Raw genomic sequence first — 21537 nt, 5'->3', positions numbered from 1 at the left:
CCCCCTTTACTGTCATTCATACCCAAGATATCCCCACATGACCACTAATTCCCTGTGTGGACACTGAACATCTACCCCTTAAGTTCCTATCATTAACTTCCTGCTTTTGAGTTTACAAGAATTTTTCTTTGGTCTCTGTTTCATGTTATTGTTCCCAAAATTATTCTTTCTAGTTCTGTATCCCTCTCCTTACCCCCCAAGGTTGGGGCCTATGATCAAGGATGGTTAATAAAACTGAGTATTTACCAGGCCATATGCTAAGCAGTTTTCCTACAGTATCTTTAAATCCCCACAACCACACTTTAAGGTAGGCACTATTATTAGCTCCTCACTGAAACTGAAACCTAAAGAAGTTAGGTAACTTGACCAGAGCTTCCAGGCTAGAAAGTGGCAGAGTCACTGCTGTCTGACACTATTTAATTTAAGGAATTAAATGTACCACGGTATAATAGGTTTCAATAAATTTATGTATTGCCCACAGGTTAGCCAGTCAGAATGATTATTGGGCTGACAGACCACGTGATGTTCCTATACTGTCCAGGCTTAGGTGGATGGGAAAGCAGCCGCTCAAGAGAGCTCTGAGTGTGTGTGTGTTCGATGGTGGCAGGGAAGGGAAGGGGAATGAGACCAGCGAGGAAGGTGTTACCCAAGTCAATCCGTAAATGGGCAGCTCCAATATAAAAGCAGAATCTAAGGCTAATTTTTCCATCAGTAAATCAAGAAAGACAAATGTAAACTTCATAACTTTTGGTGTTAGCCAAAAGTACAGACAAACTAATGTAAAAAGTGCATGCCCATACAAGGGAATCTATTCATGTGATGCTAGGACTGGGTTGGGGGAAGTGGGTCAGAGGAGCTCCTTTAGGAGTTTCACCAGTTGCTGACCATCTTCTCAGTGCTGGACAGATCCAGCCTCCTTTCCCCCTCCACACCTTCCCTCCAGAACAGAGTTAGATCAATCCAATAGTTGGGAGGTCCTTAATTGTTTTAAATCTACACTATGGTATATTCAGAGTAAGTAAAAAGACAAGATTTCAGTTATCTAAATAGGTAAAAAATAATAATAAGTGAAACTGAATTGAAATACTCTATTTGGTCCAAGATAAATAGACTCAAACTCGCACTCATTTATTTCACCAATATGTGAAGTTATAAACTAGATTTAACACAATTCTCAAACCATGCATTGAATAAGAGCACCCTCATCAGGCCATAACTAATTTATTGAGTTACAACAACATTATTAAACTGTCGCTTAGCTTCCAAGATGAGAACTTTGTGCAACAATAAGCAAAACGTGCAGAAGCACATGCCAGCCATCCCATAATTTCCCCCCAAAGTAATCTTACGCAAATTCCCATTTAATAAAGGCAATTGCTGGGCAAATTGTGTGTAGGAAGGGAAAAGAATACTACAGTTGAAATGTTTTAGTTCAAGCTCTACCACTATGTGACCTTGAGTAAGTCAATGAACCTCCCCCTGCCTCCATTTACTCATCTCTAAGATGGGTATAATCCCTACTAAGTCGGCCTCACTAGACAATGGGACACATCTCAAAGTACTTTGTAAAATATAAAGCAATTATAAATGTCAGGTATTATTAGTATGATCTTTACTGAAATGATATAGCATGAGGAATAACTTTATTTTGCTCAGATCAAGAAGGTACTACTTGACCAAAAAAAAGACATTTGTTATTTCTGTATGACAGATATCTACTTTTTTTAAAAGTGAATAAAATCTTTAATTAACAACAACAAAAAAAAACCACTGGCTTTGCAGGGATCTTTACTACACATGAGGATGTGCACTTCAGACTCACATCTTAGATGATCTACTTTTTAGCTCTTTGTCAAGGTTGAATCATTTAAATGAGAGGTCACTATCAACAGCATTCATTAAGTACCAGAGGTAGGGCACTGTGCCAGGAATTCAAACACAGCCCAGTGAAACGCACAGAATTTGTATTTAACTCTTAGATGCTAGGAGGCACCTCAAGAGGTCATCTAACGTTTCTCTTACAGCTCCCATGTCAGAGAAATATCTCGAAGGATAAAAATCTATCATGGTTACCTCTAGAAAGTGTGGTTAAAGGTGGGACCATCACGTCTGTATTGTTTGAAAGTTTTAAATAATAAATACATGTTGCTTTGTCATTGAAGGAATCAAACAAAAATGATTTGTAAAAGGTAGTAAACCTTTGTTAAAGAGCAAAGCCAAACAGTATAGTCAAAGTCTTAGTTTCAAAGGACATTCTCAAGATAAGAATGCCCAGCCTACAGCAAGACTTCAGACTCCTTTGCTTGCATCTCACCTGAAAGAACTTTGAAAACTATTTCTCTTGCATAACGTTAAGTGAAACATCTAAATTTTTTCATCATAAATATAAATCCTTTTGAAGGATATAATTTTGGGCATGCTTTAAATATTGACATTTCTAAATATCTACAATTGAATCTAAATATCATAGCAAGTGGTTACCCATCATAACACATTAATCAACAAGCTCCTCTTTAAAAGTTGAAAATGCTACATCATTCATCTTTCTCCTTGAACTCTGACTGAATCAGTCCAGGCTCAGCGCAAGAAATAGAAACCACTCAAGGCATTTTAAGCAGAAAGGAATTTAATACAGAGAATTAGGTTCCTAGAAAATCACCAGAACAAGTTCTAAGTAGGCTTCCAAAAGTCCAGCCTAGACAAATCTATAGAAATAGAAAGTAAATAGTAGTTTCCTAGAGCTGGGGTTGGGGGTGGGGAGTGTGGAGTAACTGCTCATAGGGTAAGCGGTTTCACTGGAACACAGCCCTGTCCATTCATGCACTGTCTGTGGCTGCTCTCGCACCACAAAGGACAGCTGAGGAGTTGCGACAGAGACTGTATGATTCTCAAAGTCTAAAATATTTACTATCTGGCCCTTTAAGAAAAAGTTTGCCAACTCCCTTTTTATTCAAAGATCCAGGGTTGAACTGTCAGAAATAAACAGGCAACTTTTCATTTTGTCTTCCTTGAAATGAAGCTGAAATAAGCAGCCAGGGCGCAGAATGAGACAGTGGCGAAAGCCAGCCGTCACCAAGCTGTTTCTCACTAACAAGAATTGTAAACACACAGAATAGTCCATCTTGCAGATTGGAACTTCCAAACGTGCTTCTTAGAAACTTTAAGTATTCTAAATCTAAGACAGATACACAATAGTTTTATTTTAAATGGCACTATTTGTAGTGCACCAGAAATTGCACCCTTTGCAACTATTTAAATTTATCATGAAAAATTTCAGACGTCAACTTAAAAATGTATGTGAAATACATGACTGTTTTTGTTTGTTTTCAAAATTCTTAGGGCATGGAAGCAAAAATGTTTGAAGAAACCTGGCTTAAAGAAGAAAGTCATCTTTGATTTTAGCAAGAGCCACAGATGGATGTATAACCTCCCCTCCCTAATTAGAATTATTAGAATTGCCCTAAAAGTTGGCTACCTTTTTTTTTAATTTTATTGAGTTAATGATAGGTTACAATCTTGTGAAATTTCAGTTGTACATTATTGTTTGTCATTCGTGTTGTAGGTGCACCCCTTCACCCTTTGTGCCCACCCCCCCACCCCACCTTTCCCCTGGTAGCCACTAATCTGTATATTTTTAAATTCCTCATATGAGTGGAGTCATACAGAGATTGTCCTTCTCTATCTGGCTTATCTCACTTAACATAATTCCCTCAAGTTCTATCCATGTTGTTGCAAATGGGAAGATTTTGTTCTTTTTTACGGCTGAGTAGTATTCCATTGTATATATATACCACATCTTCTTTATCGATTCATCTGTTGATAGGCACTTAGGTTGCTTCCATGTCTTGGCTATTGTAAATAATGCTGCAATGAACATTAGGGTGCATAGGACTTTTGGAATTGCTGACTTCAAGCTCTTTGGATAGATACCCAGTAGTGGGATAGCTGGGTCATATGGTAGTTCTATTTTTAATTTTTTGAGGAATCTCCGTACTGTTTTCCATAGTGGCTGCACCAGTTTGCATTCCCACCAGCAGTGTATGAGGGTTCCTTTTTCTCCACAACCTCTCCAACATTTGTTACTATTAGTTTTAGATATTTTTGTCATTCTAACAGGTGTAAGGTGATATCTTAGTGCAGTTTTGATTTGCATTTCCCTGATGATCAGCGACGATGAACATCTTTTCATGTGCCTACTGGCCATCCGTATCTTCTTTGGAGAAATGTCTGTTCATGTCTCCTGCCCATTTTTTCATCAGGTTGTTTGATTTTTTGTTGTTGAGTTGTGTGAGTTCTTTATATACTATGGATATTAATTGGCTACCTTTTTTTTTTAATTATTAAGGCACATGGTGTCTGTTCATTCAGTATATCACATTATAGAGGTTTCCAGAAGTAAAGGTCTATGTACAAGTTATTCAGAGTACAGATACTTAAGTGAAGAGGAAACTAACATTTATTGAGCATCTATTATTTGCCAGATTCTCTACATAAATTATCTTATTTAATTTCTGATAATTACACTTTGAGGTATGTATTATTATCTTAATCCCATTTTTCAGCTAAAATACAAAATCAATACCAAGTGAGTTTAGGTAATGTACCTAAACTCATACAGCTAGTCTGCAGCCACCTAGGATCCAAAACCAAAACTGTTTGACACCAAAGCCTGTGTACTTTCCACTTCCTGTGCTGCTTGATTCACCTTTGTTATACCTCAAGCCTGTATTTACACAGATCTGAATCCATGACATGCAAGTATTCTGGAACCTACAGTGATAATACTTAGTTCCTAACAGTCTCGGGTACTTAGTTCTCCTACAATCATCAGTTGACAGGAGGGGTCAAACTATATGACAACCAGTGGGGTACAAGCACCAGCCTCTCCAAACAGATGCCAGCCTAAAGATGTGTACAGGACTACCTGGGTTTACCAGTTGAATATCAGCACTGGCTGCTATACCTACAACCACAGCATTTCTAGGAAAGCTGAAAAGGATAAACCTGCCCAACCACCTCATTTTTCAGATAAAGAAGCTAAAGACTAAGAGATTAACGCCCTGCCAATTGTCACACCATCAGTTACTGGCTGGGCCAGAATAGAACACCGGTCTCCAGAATCTCCTATATTTTAATGATTGATTGATGAGTGTGTGAACGACTGACATAACTCTGCTTTCTTTCTTTTAGACTCTAAAATAACTTGAGGTGGTTTCGTGTATACCATCTCCAGTGCTGGAGCAGGGGCGTTTCAGGATGGTTTCAAATAAGCAATTAACGGTTCAGAATAAATCTATGAATATCTGTTAAATGATGCCTGTCCTGTTTCCTGCCCTACTTCTCTTCCCTTCGTGCCTCATCATCCACTGTTTGCATTTTACCAACGGAGAACAGTCCATCTCAGAGTGCATACAAAAAACCTGGGGGTCTTGTCAAATTGCAGTCTGATTCAGGAGGTCTGAGGTGAAGAGCAAGAGTCTGCAGTTTCAACAAGCTCCCAGATGATGCCAGTGTTGCTAATCAGCAGAACACTCTTGCAGTAGGAAAGACTTAGACAACATCGTATGAGGAGGGTTACTCTGCACAAGGGCTCTACTAAGTTTAAAAAAAGAGAAAGATTAGACAGTGTTTAGGATTACCCAAATGAAGACAATCTCTAAAATCTATATTTCTGAGCACTGAACTCTAACAGTAAGCTAGTAGTTTCATCTGATGTGTTAGGAAATGGAATTATCACGCCTCTTCAGCAAAAAAAAAAAAAAAAAACTATTATATGAACACAGTCACCCTGGATTACATTATCTTTTATACTTTAATAAAAGTAATGCTGCTGTTTAGAAGAATACCTACTAAAAATGTATGCTGCATTTTTCTCATGGCCAAGAATTCATGAGATTCTATTTCTCTCTTACTTGGCTCATTACTCTTCACACTGCTTTCTAAAAACAACTCTACCACCAAGTGGACAATGCAAAAATTAGTTTATATGGTACAACATTCAGGCTGTTTCCAATTCCATCTTCCCAGCTTCACAGGTTAGTGAAGGGTTATTAATTCTGGGCTAATTAATACGGCCCTAGCAGGACTCACCACTTGAAGATGGACAACCTCAAAAGATAAGCCATATTAAAGAATCATTTTCCAGTACCTTTTAAACAATGGCAGATCTGACAATGTTGATCACAGAATGTATAACAACAGGTAAATATTTCCTCCATGGACACCAATGATTAGAACACACGGTTAGGGGCCAGCCCCTTGGCCGAGTGGTTAAGTTCACATGCTCTGCTTCAGTGGCCCGGGGTTTTGCTGGTTCAGATCCTGGGCGCAGACATGGCACGACTCGTCAGGCCACACTGAGGCGGCATCCCACATGCCACAACTAGAAGGACCCACAACTAAAAAATATACAGCTATGTACTGGGGGGCTTTGAAAAAAAAAGATTGACAACAGATATTAGCTCAGGACCAATCTTTAAAAAAAAAAACAACACATGGTTAAAGCAGTTCTTTAACAAGTGAACTTATGCTAAGTATTAATTCACAACCACAGATCTTGAACAATGAAAGCAACATGGTTTTCACTGCTTTTACCTTAGGTTTTTATAATTCTATGCCTATTCAGGGAAAGAGAAACAAGCAACATTACAGAGAAGTACAATACAATGAGAGCACAGGGCCCTCCAACTGTGGGGAATGTGTTGTGAGCTTCCCCTTGACTCGGGTTCAGTCATGTAATTTATTTTGGTCAACAGGATATTAGCAAACATAACACAAGCAGAGGCTTGGAAAGCACTTGCTTGATTGAGTTTCTCTGTTCTTGCTCCTCTGCTATCACCATGAGAACATACCGTGGAGAGCTTTCTGTATTTATTAATTTGTTTATAGAAATTTGTATTTAGGATTTTTATTTCTATAAATTTCCCTCTAAGGACTGTGTTAGCTGCATCCTATATTTTGGCATGTTGTATTTTCATTTTCTTTCATCTCAGGGTATGAATGAATTTCTCTTATGACTTCTTCTTTGACCTATTGGTTATTTTAGGAATATATTATTTAATTTGCACATATTTTGAATTTCCCAAAATTCCTTCTGTTATTGATTTCTAATTTTACTGAATTGTGGATAGAGAACATATTTTGTGATAATTTCAATCTTTTTAAATTTATTGAGGCTTGTTTTATGGCCCAATGTATGTTCTATCCTGTAGAATGCTCCATGTGCACTTGAGAAAAATGTGTATTCTGCTGTTGGGATGGAATATTTTATACTTCTCTATTATTCTAGCTGGTGTATAGTATTATACAATTTTTCTATTTCCTTGTTCGTTTTCTGCCTACTTGTTCTATCTATTATCAAAAGTGAGGCATTGAAGCCCCAACTTTTTCTTTTTTTGGTGAGGAAGATTGGCCCTGAGCTAACATCTGTGCCAATCTTTCTCTATTTTGTATATGGGACACCACCACACAATGACTTGATGAGTGGTGTGTAGGTCTGTGCTGGGGATCCGAACCAGCAAACCCCAGGCCACCAAAGTGCAGCAGATGGACTTAACCACTACACCAGTGAGCCACACCGCCCCCCCCCCGCCACGACTTTTACTTTTGAATTTTCTATTTTCTCTTCCAATTCTGTCAGTGTTTAGTTTATGTAATGGAGGGCTCTGTTGTTAGGTGCATAGATGTTTATAAGTATGTCTTCCTGACAAATTGACCCTTTAATCATTATAAAATGTCCTCTTTATCTCTAGTAACATTTTTTGTCTTTTTTTTTTCCTCTCCAAAGCCCCAGTACATAGTTGTATATCCTAGTTGTAAGTCTTTCTAATTCTTCTATGTGGGATGCCGACAGAATGTGGCTTGATGAGCAGCGTGTAGGTCTGTGCCCAGGAGATCTGAACCGGCGAACCCCAGGCTGCCAAAGCAGAGCATGTGAACTTAACCACTACGCCACTGGGCCAGCCCCACATTTTTTGCCTTAAAGTATATTTGTCTCGAGAGTGATGTCAGCATCATGGCAGCGTGAGCTTTCCTGGTAATCTCTCCCCTCCAACATACAATGAAAAAGACATTCATACTCCAACAGAGGACATCCAAACACAACACAAAAGACTTCTGAGAGACCCATGCAGCCATACAACAGAGGGCAGAGAGGCTGGAGTCCCCCTCAGAGGAGGTGGAACAGGGTAAGAGAAAACTTCACTCCCTCTCCAAAAGACTGGGATCTGGGGCCATGGGCGGCATCCAAGTGAGAAGGAACAGGGGAGGAGAGCTTCGTTCCTGGGAACATCAAAAATCCCCAACGGCCCTCGTAGCCTAGGGGAAAGCCAAAGCTACCAAGGTGAAAGCTAATGCAGGGGTGACCTCATCAAGTCAATACTCCAGGGGAGCAGATATTGAGGGCAGAGCAAGAAAAACCCCAAGAGCACACAGAAGAAAGCGCCTCTCCCGACAACCCACCCAGTGCCAGCTCCAGGGCCTGGGATCTCGGCAGAACACAGAAGGCTCAGAATACATGGCTCTTGACCCCCACCCAGTGGCGATAGGTGGTAACTGACCAAATAATACCACAATGCACAAAATCAGAGCCACACCCCCTAGCTGTATCAAAAATTATATTAAATCTCCAGACCAGAGAGAAAATGACAAGTACCCAGAAATTAGTCCTGAGGACACAGAAATATGTAATCTAAATGACAGAGAATTCAAAATAGCCATCATCAAAAAACTCAACGAGTTAAAAGAGAAAGTAGAGAAACAATTCAATGAATTCAGGAGCTACTTTACAAAAGAGATTGGAACTATAAAAAAGACTCAATCAGAAATATTGGACATGAAAGATACAACGGAAGAGACAAAACAACATACGGATTCCCTGAATGCTCAAACGTACATCATAGAGGAGCAAATCAGCATAATCGAGGATAGACATGTTGAAATGCTCCAGATAGAGGAGGAGAGAGAACTAAGACTAAAAAGAAATGAAGAAAGTCTCCAAGAAATATCCAACTCAATTAGGAAATGCAACATAAGAATTATAGGTATTCCAGAGGGAGAAGAGAAGGGGAATGGAGCAGAAAGCTTGTTCAAAGAAATAATAGCAGAGAACTTCCCAAACCTAGGGAAGGAGATGGAAATCCATGTGGAAGAAGCTATCAGAACTCCTAACTATGTCAATATAAAAAGACCTACTGCAAGGTATAAAGTAGTGAAACTGGCAAAAGTGATTGACAAAGAAAAAATACTAAAGGCAGCACGGCAGAAGAAAATAACCTACAAAGGAAACCCTAATCAGGCTTTCAGCGGATTTCTCTGCAGAAATCTTATAGGTTAGGAGAGACTGAAATGACATATTCAAATCTTTGAAGGACAAAAACTTTCAACCAAGAATACTCTATCCAGTGAAAATATCTTTCAGATATGATGGAGAAATAAAAACTTTCCTAGATAAACAAAAGCTAGGAGAGTTAGCAGCCAGGAGACTCCCTTACCAGAAATCCTCAAGAAGGCCCTCATACCTGAAAAACAAAAGGGGTGATAGGGATTACAAAGCACAGAGTAAGGAGATAAATAGGTAGACAAAATCAGAAAATTGTAGCCACACATCAAAACAGGGTAGCAAATACTCTAGAACAGCATTAAAGATAAAGGGAAGGAAAATACCAGAAACAAAGATAATCTTGTCATTTTAATAATAAACTCACAACATAAGGTGGAATAAGATGTGAGAAAAAAAACTTAGGAGGGGAAGAGGAAAGGGACTGACTCGGTTTAGTCTAAGGAAATAAGAGGCCATCAGAAAATGGACTATCTTCTCTATGACATTTTGAATACAAACTTCATGGTAACCACTAAACAAAAAAGCAGAGCAGAGACACAAATAATAAATAAGAAGAAAACAAAGAAACACAACATAAAAAATTACGTAACTCAATTGGTAGACCAAAATACACAGGACGAGAAACAAAGGAAATGCAGGAGAACAAGAAAACAAGTGATAAAATGGCAGCATTAAGCCCTCATATATCGATAATCACTCTGATGTAAATGGATTGAATTCTCCAATAAAAGAACACACAGTGGCAAGATGGATTAAAGAACAAGACCCAACAATATGTTGCCTCCAGGAAACACATCTCAGCTCCAAAGACAAACAGCCTCAGAGTGAAGGGATGGAAAATGATACTCCAAGCTAATGACCATCGAAAGAAAGCAGCTGTTGCAATACTTATATCAAACAAAGTAGACTTCAAGATAAGACAAGGAAAGAGAGACAAAAAGGGGCAGTATATAATGATTAAAGGGACACTCCACCAAGAAGACATAACACTTGTAAATATCTAGGCACTCAACAAAGGAGTGGCAAAGTACATAAAGCAACTATTAACAAAGCTAAAAGAAGATATTAATAATAACACAATAATAGTACGGGATCTCAACACTCCACTCGCATCAATGGATAGATCGTCTAGACAGAAAATCAACAAGGAAACAGTGGAATTACATGAAAAGCTAGACCAGTTAGACTTAGACATATATAGAACGCTCCATCCAAAAACAGCAGAATACACATTCTTCTCAAGTGCATACAGAACATTCTCAAGGACAGACCATATGTTAGGAAACAAGCTCAGCCTCAATAAATTTAAGATTGAAATAATAACAAGCATCTTTTCTGATCACAATGCTATGAAGCTAGAAATTACAAGAAAAAAGCTGAAAAAGGGACAAAGATGTGGAGACTAAACAACATGCTATTGAACAACCAATGGATCACTGAAGAAATCAAAGGAGAAATCAAAAAATATCTGGAGGCAAATGAAAATGAAAACATGCCATATCAACTCATATAGGATGCAGCAAAAGCCATATTAAGAGAGAGATTCATTGCAATACAGGTTCACCTTAACAAACAAGAAAAATCCCAAGTAAGCAATCTCAAATAACACCTAACTGAACTAAAAAAGAAGAACAAACAAAGCCCAAAGTCAGAAGAAGGAGAGAAATAATAAAAATCAGAGCAAAAATAAATGCTGTTGAAACAAAAAAGGCAGTAGAAAGGATCAATGAAACAAAGAGCTGGTTCTTTCAGAAGATAAACAAAATTTATAAAACCCTAGCAAGACTTACAAAGAAAAAGAGAGAGAAAGCTCAGATAAATAAAATTAGAAATGAAAGAGAAATAACAATGGATACCACAGAAATACAATGGATTATAAGAGAATACTACAAAAAGCTATATGCCCACAAAATGGACAATCTAGAGGAAATGGATAAATTCTTAGACTATTACAACCTGCCAAAGCTGAATCAAGAAGAAATAGACAATATGAATAGACCAATCACAAGTAAAGAGATTGAAACAGTAACCAAAAGCCTCCCAAAAAATAAAAGCCCAGGACCAGATGGCTTCCCTGTAGAATTCTACCAAACTTTCAGAGAGGATTTAATACCTACCCTTCTCAAGCTATTCCAGAAAATTAGGGAAGATGGAATGCTTCCTAACACATTCTGTGAGGCCAATATCACTCTGATACCAAAGCCTGACAAGGACAACACAATAAAGGAAAATGACAGGCCAGTATTGCTGACGAACATAGATGCAAAAATCCTCAACAAAATATTAGCAACCCAAATATAACAATACATCAAAAAGATCATACATCATGATCAAGTCGGATTTATACCAGGGACAGAGATGGTTCAATATGCACAAATCAATCAATGTGATACACCACATTAACAAAATGAGGAATAAAAACCACATGATCATCTCAATAGATGCAGAGAAAGGATTTGACAGGATCCAACAGCCATTTATGATAAAAACTTTTAACAAAATAGAGATAGAAGGAAATTACCTCAACATAATACAGGCCATATATGACAAACCCACAGCCAACATCATACTCAGTGGGCAAAAGCTAAATGCCATCCCTCTGCAAACAGGAACAAGACAAGGATGCCCACTATCACCACTCTTATTCAACATAGTACTGGAGGTCCTGGCCAGAGCAATTAGGCAAGAGAAAGGAATAAAAGGAATCCAAATATGGAGTGAAGAAGTGAAACTCCTGCTGTTTACAGACAACATGATCTTATATATAGAAAACCCTAGAGAATCCATCATAAAACTATTAGAAATAATTAACAACTACAGTAAAGTTGCAGGGTACAAAATCAACTTACAAAAATCAGTTGCATTTCTCTAGTCTAATAACAAACTTACAGAAAGAGAACTCAAGAATACAATTCCACTTATAATCACAACAAAAAGAATAAAGTATCTAGGAATAAATCTAACCAAGGAGGTGAAGGACTTATACAATGAAAACTATAAGACATTACTGAAAGAAATACATGATGACATAAAGAGACAGAAAGAGATTTCATGCACATGATTGGAAGAATAAACATAGTTAAAATGTCCATACTACCCAAAGCAACCTACAGAGTCAATGCAATCCCAGTCAGAATCCCAATGACATTATACACAGGAACAGAACAAAGAATCCTAAAATCCATATGGGGCAACCAAAGACCCCAAATTGCTAAGGCAATCCTGTGAAAAAAGAACAAAGCTGGAGGCATCACGATCCCTGACTTCAAAATGTACTACAAAGCCATAGTGATCAAAACAGCATGGTACTGATACAAAAACACACACACAGATCAATGGAACAGAACTGAAAGCCCAGAAATAAAACTGCACATCTACAGACAGCTAATCTTTGACAAAGGTGCCAAGAACATACAATGAAGAAAAGATAGTCTCTTCAATAAATGGTGTTGGGAAAACTGGACAGCCACATGCAAAAGAATGAAAGTAGGGGCTGGCCCCGTGGCCGAGTGGTTAAGTTCGCGCGCTCCGCTGCAGGCGGCCCAGTGTTTCGTTGGTTCAGATCCTGGGCGCGGACATGGCACTGCTCATCAAGCCACGCTGAGGCAGCGTCCCACATGCCACAACTAGAAGGACCCACAACGAAGAAGATACAACTATGTACTGGGGGGCTTTGGGGAGAAAAAGGAAAAAATAAAATCTTTAAAAAAAAAAAAAAAAAGAATGAAAGTAGACCATTATCTCATACCATACACAAAAATAAACTCACAATGGATCAAAGACTTGAAGATAAGTCCTGTAACCATAAAACTCCTGGAAGATAATATAGGTAGTACACTCTTTGACACTGAACTTAAAAGGATCTTTTCAAATACCAAGTCTTCTCAGACAAGGGAAACAAATGAAAAAATAAACTAGTGGAAGTTCATCAGACCTTGGAGCTTCTGCAAGGCAAAAGAAACTAGGATCAAAACAAAAACACAAGCCTCCAGTAGGGAGAAAATATTTGCAAATCATATATCTGACGAGGGGTTAATCTCCATAATATATAGGGAACTCACACAACTGAACAACAAAAAAACAAACAGCCCAAACAAAAAATGGGCAGAGGATATGAACAGTTTTCCAAAGAAGATTACATATGGCCAATAATCACATGAAAGACGTTCAACATCACTAGTCATCAGGGAAATGCAAATCAAAACTATACTAAGATATCACCTTTCACTTGTTAAAATGGCTATAATCACTAAGACTAAAAATAATAAATGTTGGAGAAGGTGTGGAGAAAAGGGAACCCTCATACACTGCTGGTGGGAATACAAACTGATGCAGCCACTATGGAAAAAGATATGGAGAAGCCTCAAAAAACTAAAAATAGAAATACCATATGACCCAGCTATTCCACTACTGGGTATCTATCCAAACAACTTGAAATCAACAATCCAAAGTAACATATGTACCCTATGTTCATTGCAGCACTATTCACAATAGCCAAGACATGGAAACTATCCAAATGCCCATCAACTGATGGTTGGATAAAGAAGATGTCATATATACATAATATACAATGAAATATTACTCAGTCATTAAAAAAAGACAAAATCATCCCATTTGCAACAACATGGATGGCCCTGGAGGGAATTATGCTAAGCAAAATAAGTCAGACTGAGAAAGACAAACACCATATGATTTCACTCATACATGGAATATAAACAAACACATGGACAAAGAAAACAGTTCAGTGGTTACCAGGGGAAGGAGAGTGGGGGGTGGGCACAGAGGGTGAAGCGGAGCACTTATGTGGTGACAGACAAGAAATAATGTACAAGTGAAATTTCACAATGATGTAAACTATCATGAACTCACTAAAAAAGCAAAAACTATATTTGTCTCATATTAGTAAAGCTATGCTAGCTCTTTGGTTACTATTTGCATAGTATATCTTTTTCCATCCTTTTACCTTCAAACTATTTGTGTCTTTTAATAAGGTGAGTCTCTTGCAAACAGCACACAGTTGGATCATATTTTTTAATTCATCCGATCAATCTCTGCCTTTTCATTAGAAAGTATAATCCATTTATATTTAATTTAATTACTGATAAGGTAGGATTTATGTCTGCCATTTTGCTATCTGTTTTCTACATAACTGTTGTATTTTTGGTCCTCAATTCCTCCAATACTGCCTTCTTTTGTGTTAAATAGATATTTTCTAGTGTACTATTTTAATTACCTTGTCAATTCTTTTATTATATATTTTTGAGTTATTTTCTTACTGGTTGCTCTGGTGATTACCATTAATAATTTATAACAATTTGGTTCTGATTAATACCAACTTAATTTCAATAATATGTAAAAAAAATTGCTCTAAATAGCTCCATTCCCCACCATTCCTCTATGGTGTTATTATCACAAATTGCATCTGTATACATTGTGCATTCATCAACATACATTTATGGTTATTGATTTATGCAGTCGTCTTTTCAATCAGATATGACGGGGATAAAGGAGTAACAAAAGCTACATTTCTATTATCTTTTCTATTTACCTATGTGGTTACTTTACCAGTGTTCTTTCTTTATTCATGTGGATTTGAGTTACTGTATAGTGTCCTTTCACTTAGGTTTTCTTACAGGGCAAATCTGCTAGGGATGAAGTCTCTCAGTTCTTGTTTATCTGGTAATGTCTTAATTTCTCCTTGCCAGATATAGAATTCTTGGTTGGTAGTTTTTTCTTTCAGCACTTTGAACATGTCATCCAACTCTCTTCTGGCTTCCATGGCTTTTGATGAGCAATCAGCTGTGAATGTCATTGAGGTTCCCATATACGTGATGAATCCCCTCTCTCTTGCTATCAAGATTCAATCTTTGCTTTTGGCTTTCAACAGCTTGATTACTACGTGTCTAGGTGTGAATCTCTTTGAGTTTATACCTTATGTGGAGGGAGTTTTTTGAATTTGTTGGATGTATACATGAGTGTTTTCCATCAAATTTGTGAAATTTTCAGCCACTATTTCTTCATGTATCTTTTCTTCCCTTTTCACACTCCCCTCTCCTCTGGGACTTCCATTATGCTTATGGTGGCACATTTTTTTAGCGTCCCACTTTGTTCATTTTTCTTCATTTTTCTGTTCCCCAGACTAAACAATATCAATGTATCCATCTTCAAAATCCCTGATTCTTTTTTCTGCCTATTCAAATCTGTTGTTAAGCTCCTCTAGTGATTTTTTTCATTTCAGTTTTTGAATTTTTAAACTCCAGAATTTCTATTTATTTCCTCTTCATAATTCCTACCTCTTTATTGATATTCTCTACTTGGTCAGACATCATTATCATACATTAATTCTTTATATTGGTTTCCTTTAGCTCTCCGGAATATTTTAAACAGCTGATTTAAAGTTTTTGTGAAGCCCAACATCCAGGGTTCCATAAAAACAATTTCTACTGATTGCTTTTTTCCTTGTACAGAGAATATTTTCTTGTTTCTGTATATGCCCTCATAATTTTTCGTTAAAAACTAGACATTTAAAGTAATATAATGTGACAACTCTGGCAATCAGATCAGCCCACTCTCACCTACAGGATTTGTTGTTGTTGCCACTTGTATTTGTTGTTTGCTTACTCAGTGACTTTTTTGAACTAATTCTGTAAAGTTTACCTTCTTTGTCACGTTAGCGTCTCTACTTGGTTAGCTTATTGGTCAGCTAATAATTAGACTGAAATTTCCTTAAACACCTGGAACCAATAAATCTCTCAGACTTTGCTGTGAGTGTCTCTGTGTAGGTGTTGGGGCATGCCTTTAAAACTCAGTTTATAACTTCACCTTAGCCTTTATTTCCTACTTGCATAGAATCTCAAGATCAATCAGAGGGAGAGCTTAGGGCCTTCTCAGGTCTTTCCTAAGCATTCTCACAGCCCTTCCATTTACCTGACCCTCTAGAGTACCAGGAATATGTCAGAGCTTTTCAAAGGCCCTATGGGCAGTACAATCTAGCTATTCCTTCTAAGCTTTTTCTTTTTTTTTTTTTCCCAAAGATTTTATTTTTTCCTTTTTCTCCCCAAAGCCCCCCAGTACATAGTTGTATATTCTTAGTTGTGGGTCCTTCCAGTTGTGGCATGTGGGATGCCACCTCAGCGTGGCTGGATGAGCAGCACCATGTCCACACCCAGGATCTGAACCGACGAAACACTGGGCCGCCTGCAGCGGAGCATGCGAACTTAACCACTCGGCCACATGGCCGGCCCATTCTTCTAAGCTTTTTCTTAGTCTATTGTTTGCTCCAACTTTTTATCCACCATCTAAGCCATCTGCAAAGTTTAAACCCTTGCCTATAATTGTTTTTGACAACTCCTGCTATGGGGGGAGAAGGTTTTCAGCATTGAGTGAGCTCTGAGTCAGCCTTGTGAAGTCTCCCAGGGAACCACCAGACAGGCCAGATAATGACAATTCCATAAGAATGAGGCTTTGAAAGAGTCCCAAACACATTCTGCTCTCTTTGGTGGCTACTAAGCTGCCCCAGGAATGTGCGCTGTTATTTTTTAAGGCTATTGCATAGCTGGAAAGCAGGGAGTGGGACTAGGGCAAGTTAAAATGTCAGAGAGCTTACTATTCTTACTAAGATTCAGCCACTTTTCTTGAATAAACAATCCCCAGGTTACTGCAAGCCTTTGGTTAACTTCTAGAATGCTGAAAAAGTTAATTCTGCAACTTTTTGCCAGTTTTTTCATTGCTCTTATTGAGGGGAAAATCTTTGGAGGGCCCTTTTCCTGTCATTTTTACTGACATTCTCCCACAACCTTTTTCAAGCCAAAAATAATCTACACCATGGCTGAGTACAAATGCACTAGTATCAGACACCAGCATCATAGAAATGGAGAGTTAGGAGTCATGAGGTAATGAAGACATAACAAAGAGCCTGAGTCTTCTGTGTAATTGCCCCATAAGGCCCATTCAGAATATCCACTAATTTCCAACACCTCTTCATGCTCCTTTAATTAAACCTACTCTTCCTTAAACACCAGCACCAAGATAAATGAGAGTAAGCTAATTCAATCTTATTGATTCCCTGTTTTGTTTAATCACTAGAGTTACTGTTTTAATTACTATAGATTGTTTTCTACTATTTCTATTTCAAATACACCTTGACTCAGTTACAACATTTCTGCAGAGAAATGTGCTCTACATGCCAGTCACCTTATAAACTTTTTAAACCCAACAGATTTGTTAACAAAGAACTGACTATATGTAACCAATGGCTGAAACCAATTGTGTAAAAAATAAGTGATATAGGCTGGTGGATTACTGGAGATCTCTGAAGGAAGTAATACTTAAGCTGGATTTTGAAGGATGGAAGAGGAATTAGGAGAACGTGGGAAAGAATAATTCCAAGATTCCAGCCTGGAATCGGCATAATATGATCTACGATCAGTGAGCAGACTAACTGGTTATAGTGGTCATTAATGTGGGGAGGAGAAGGTTAAAGTTAAGGAGACATTGAGGTTGAGGAAGACAACAGAAAATCTTCAAGAACAGGCAGAGAATTTTGGACTTCACTTGTGTGACAATGGTTCACCACCATTTTCTCTCCTCCAATCCACGTGAGAGATGCAATCACTCCCAGTAACAACAATGACTCACAATTCAAGAGATCCTGAAATATGGGGATGAGATAGAGAGAATGGTATCAGAATCTCGGGGTCGGGGGCAGTAATGAAGGACATGAGAGATTTCAAAAAGCTCCACTTGAGATTCTGATATTCTTCCTTCCTTCACTGATATCCTTCCTTCACTCATCGCTCCGCACCTCCCTCAATGGGAATGGAAAGTCACAGAAGACCCATGAAGAAAACTCTGCCTTCGGAAAATGCTTCAGGACTGTATTTCATGGAGTAATTGTCTAATTTCCTAAACATTAGACAAGTCTATTTCAGCACTTTCCAAAATGTAATTCATAGAATACTCATCCCATAGATGCCATCTGTTAAAAAGATGCCACTAGTTCACATAAGTTTGGGAAATCCCACACACCATATCCCCTTCTATTCAGTTTGGGAAATCCCACAAATTATACCCCCTTCTATTAGAGATTCACAAACCTTATTAGTTAGCCTACTAAAGGATCTAAGAATTCCCACAGTGGAGAAACCTGTTCAATTGTTTTTTTTTTTTTTAAAGATTGGCATCTGAGCAAACAACTGTTGCCAATCCTTTTTTTTCCTGCTTTTTCTCCCCAAATCCCCCCAGTACATAGTTTTATATCTTAGTTGTAGATCTTTCTAGTTATAGCATGTGGGATGCCGCCTCAGTGTGGCCTAATGAGTGGTGCCATGTCCGCGCCCAGGATCCAAATCAGGAAACCCTGGGCTGCCGAAGAGGAGCATGCAAATTTAACCACTCGGCCACAGGGCCAGCCCCCCGTTCAATTTTTTTAACCCAGAGTTTCCACAAGCTTATTCTCACACATCTATTAACATCCTAGTGTTCCACAGAAAAATTGAGAAAAACTGGCTATATTAGCTTCTTTGTGGTTGGGGACACATCAGATGTGGTTCTCCGCCTGCCAGTGATCTGTTTATGCAAGAAAATAAAGCAGGAAGTGGTGTTCCCTCCACTCTAGAAACCCCACTCCCCACAGCCCTTCCTGTCCAGCTCTCATTTGCCTCTTCAGTTCCCCATGCAGAGAAGAACCCCACCCCAGCCCTCTCTCCCACCCTTAAGTCCCTACAAATGGCTTTATTCAGTGGGGATGGTGAATCAAGGCTCCTGGGTTCCTCAGTGTTTTTCTGGGACCCTCACCAAGGTTCATCCCCTGAATCTGAGCTAAGTAACTGAGCTGGCTAACAGGGAAACATGATGGCACTTGTGGGTCTTCCTGAAACGTGAAAAGCTGCTGAGCAAGGGACAAGAGAAAAGAGAAAAACAGGCCTGTCTGGGCCTGAATGAACTACAAAATAGAACAACACAGACGAAAATGAAAATGAGGAATGACCTTCCTAGCTCTCATTTCCTTCCTCTTCAAAAGCTCTCAGTGGCCTTTTTAATTCTTCCCCAGCACAGCTGTGGTGGGCTTGCTCCTTCAAAGCTGTGCTCTGTGCTCCCTCTGCTGGCCCTGACATAGCAATTAGATTTAAAACCAACTGTAGTATAGCAGTTACATATGGTGGCCTTCAGTGATGTTTGCCATCTACACATCCTCTCTTAAACTTGGCTACACTCCCTAGCAAAGATGAGAATTCAACTTCTTTTGTATTAGCAAAAACAACAAAAAAGGGAGGTATGAAGAAATGGTTAAATAAATTATTGTACTTCATACTATGAAACACAGCCACCAAAGTTGTGTCCACCACTATGTGAGATGCTAGGGATAAAAAGATTGGTAATACTTGATCTCTGCACTCAGGAAACTTACAAGTTAGAGAGAGGAGACCAATAATATAATACATTTCTCAAAAAGAAGAGTTTTAGAAAATTTCTGTAACATGTGCCTTCAATGATGATTCAAATATGTTCACTGAATCTATAAAGAGGCATCTCACGTAGGCCAGGCTGCGCTTTCTTAAATGTACATCTTACTGGATAGATTTGGTTACATGAAAATATGAACTCATAATGATCTTAACAGCCATCCATTATGGAACACCTACTGTGGACTAGTCACACTATGCTTTATGTATGTAAGTTCATTTTGTGAATTAGGTTCAGAGATAAGCCTAAGGAAGAAACTGAGGTTCAGAGATGCAAAGATTACTCAACTAGAAAGTGACAAAGTCAGCATTCAAATCCAGGTCGGCTTGACTCCAAAGTCCCTTCAATCTCTTCCCACTACACTACTCTCAATCATTACCCAATTTCCACAAATATCATTGCTACCTGAGGTTCCCCTCCACTTGGTTGCTGAGTATAATAGAAAAGCCTAATATAACAACCAACAATAGTATCTTACATCTGTTCAAACTGAACAAAGCACTACGCACTCTATGCAAAGCCCCTGGCCTTAAGGAGTTTACAGTATAACGGGTCAGGGGCTATATGCAAAATAAATTAAATATAGCCAATAGATTTTCTACATGTCAGGAACAGCTAGTTTGAAAACATAATGGGGAACAAATTTCATTAACAAGTGCAGCCAAAATACCCCAGAATAAATGTAAGAAACATTTGTTAAGCTTTTATGAAGAAACTTATAGAGCTTTTACAGGAAGACACCATAAGGAATGAATAGAATGTTCCTGCATGGGATGACTCAATATTGTAAATATAAAATTTTCTCCAATTTGTTAAATTGAAAACAATTTGAGCCACAGTTACTGAATCATTGCAATATCAGCACAGAAATGGGCATATAAATCAACTCTAAAATCCAATTAACAATGTATATGGGGGAATTTAGTGTACAGAAAAAGTGGCATTTCAAATTAGTGGGGAAGGACAGAATAGTGAATTAGTGGTATGAAACAGCTGGCTGTGCATTTGGGAAAACACAAAGTCCTACCTCACAAGAGACACAAAAACAAATTCCAGGTGGATTAAAGATGTAAACATTAAAACAAAAGTAACAGAAGAAAAATAAAGGGATACTTTTATATGGGAATAGGAAAGGAAGCCTTGCCTAACATGCCACCAAGGTCCAACATTATAGGAAAAAACACTGCTGAGTTTGACTAGGTAAGAAACAAAAATGTCTGCAAAAGAATAGACACCAGGAAGAAAAATAAAAATTAGAAATTTCAGAGGAAATATTTGAAAAATACATGATAGTAAAAGAAAACAACATATTAATTTAAAAAACAAAAAATAGGGCCAGCCCCAGTGGCCTAGTGGTTAAGTTCAGTGTGCTCCACTTCAGCAGCCCCAGTTTGGTTCCCAGGCACAGAACTACACTTCCCAGTTAGTAGCCATGCTGTGCTGGCAGCCCACATACTAAAACATAGAGGAAGACTGGCACGGATGTTAGCTCAGGGCAAATCCTCCTCAGCAAAAATAAAATAAAAAACAAATTTCAGAAAAATGTGTACGCATGTATTCATTAATGTTACATATAAAAATACATTAAAAAGAAAAGGCAAACATAGATTACAGCAATAGTTATTTTTATGAGATGGTAAAAAAACAGGCTTTTACTGGTATATTGTTTATATTTCTACAGTAATCACACACTATAAGAAAAAAGACTATAAAAATATTTCCATTTGAACTAT

Source organism: Equus quagga, chromosome 3, assembly GCF_021613505.1.
Source record: "Equus quagga isolate Etosha38 chromosome 3, UCLA_HA_Equagga_1.0, whole genome shotgun sequence".
NCBI classification, from domain to species: domain Eukaryota; kingdom Metazoa; phylum Chordata; class Mammalia; order Perissodactyla; family Equidae; genus Equus; species Equus quagga.
This window is presented reverse-complemented; position numbering follows the sequence as displayed.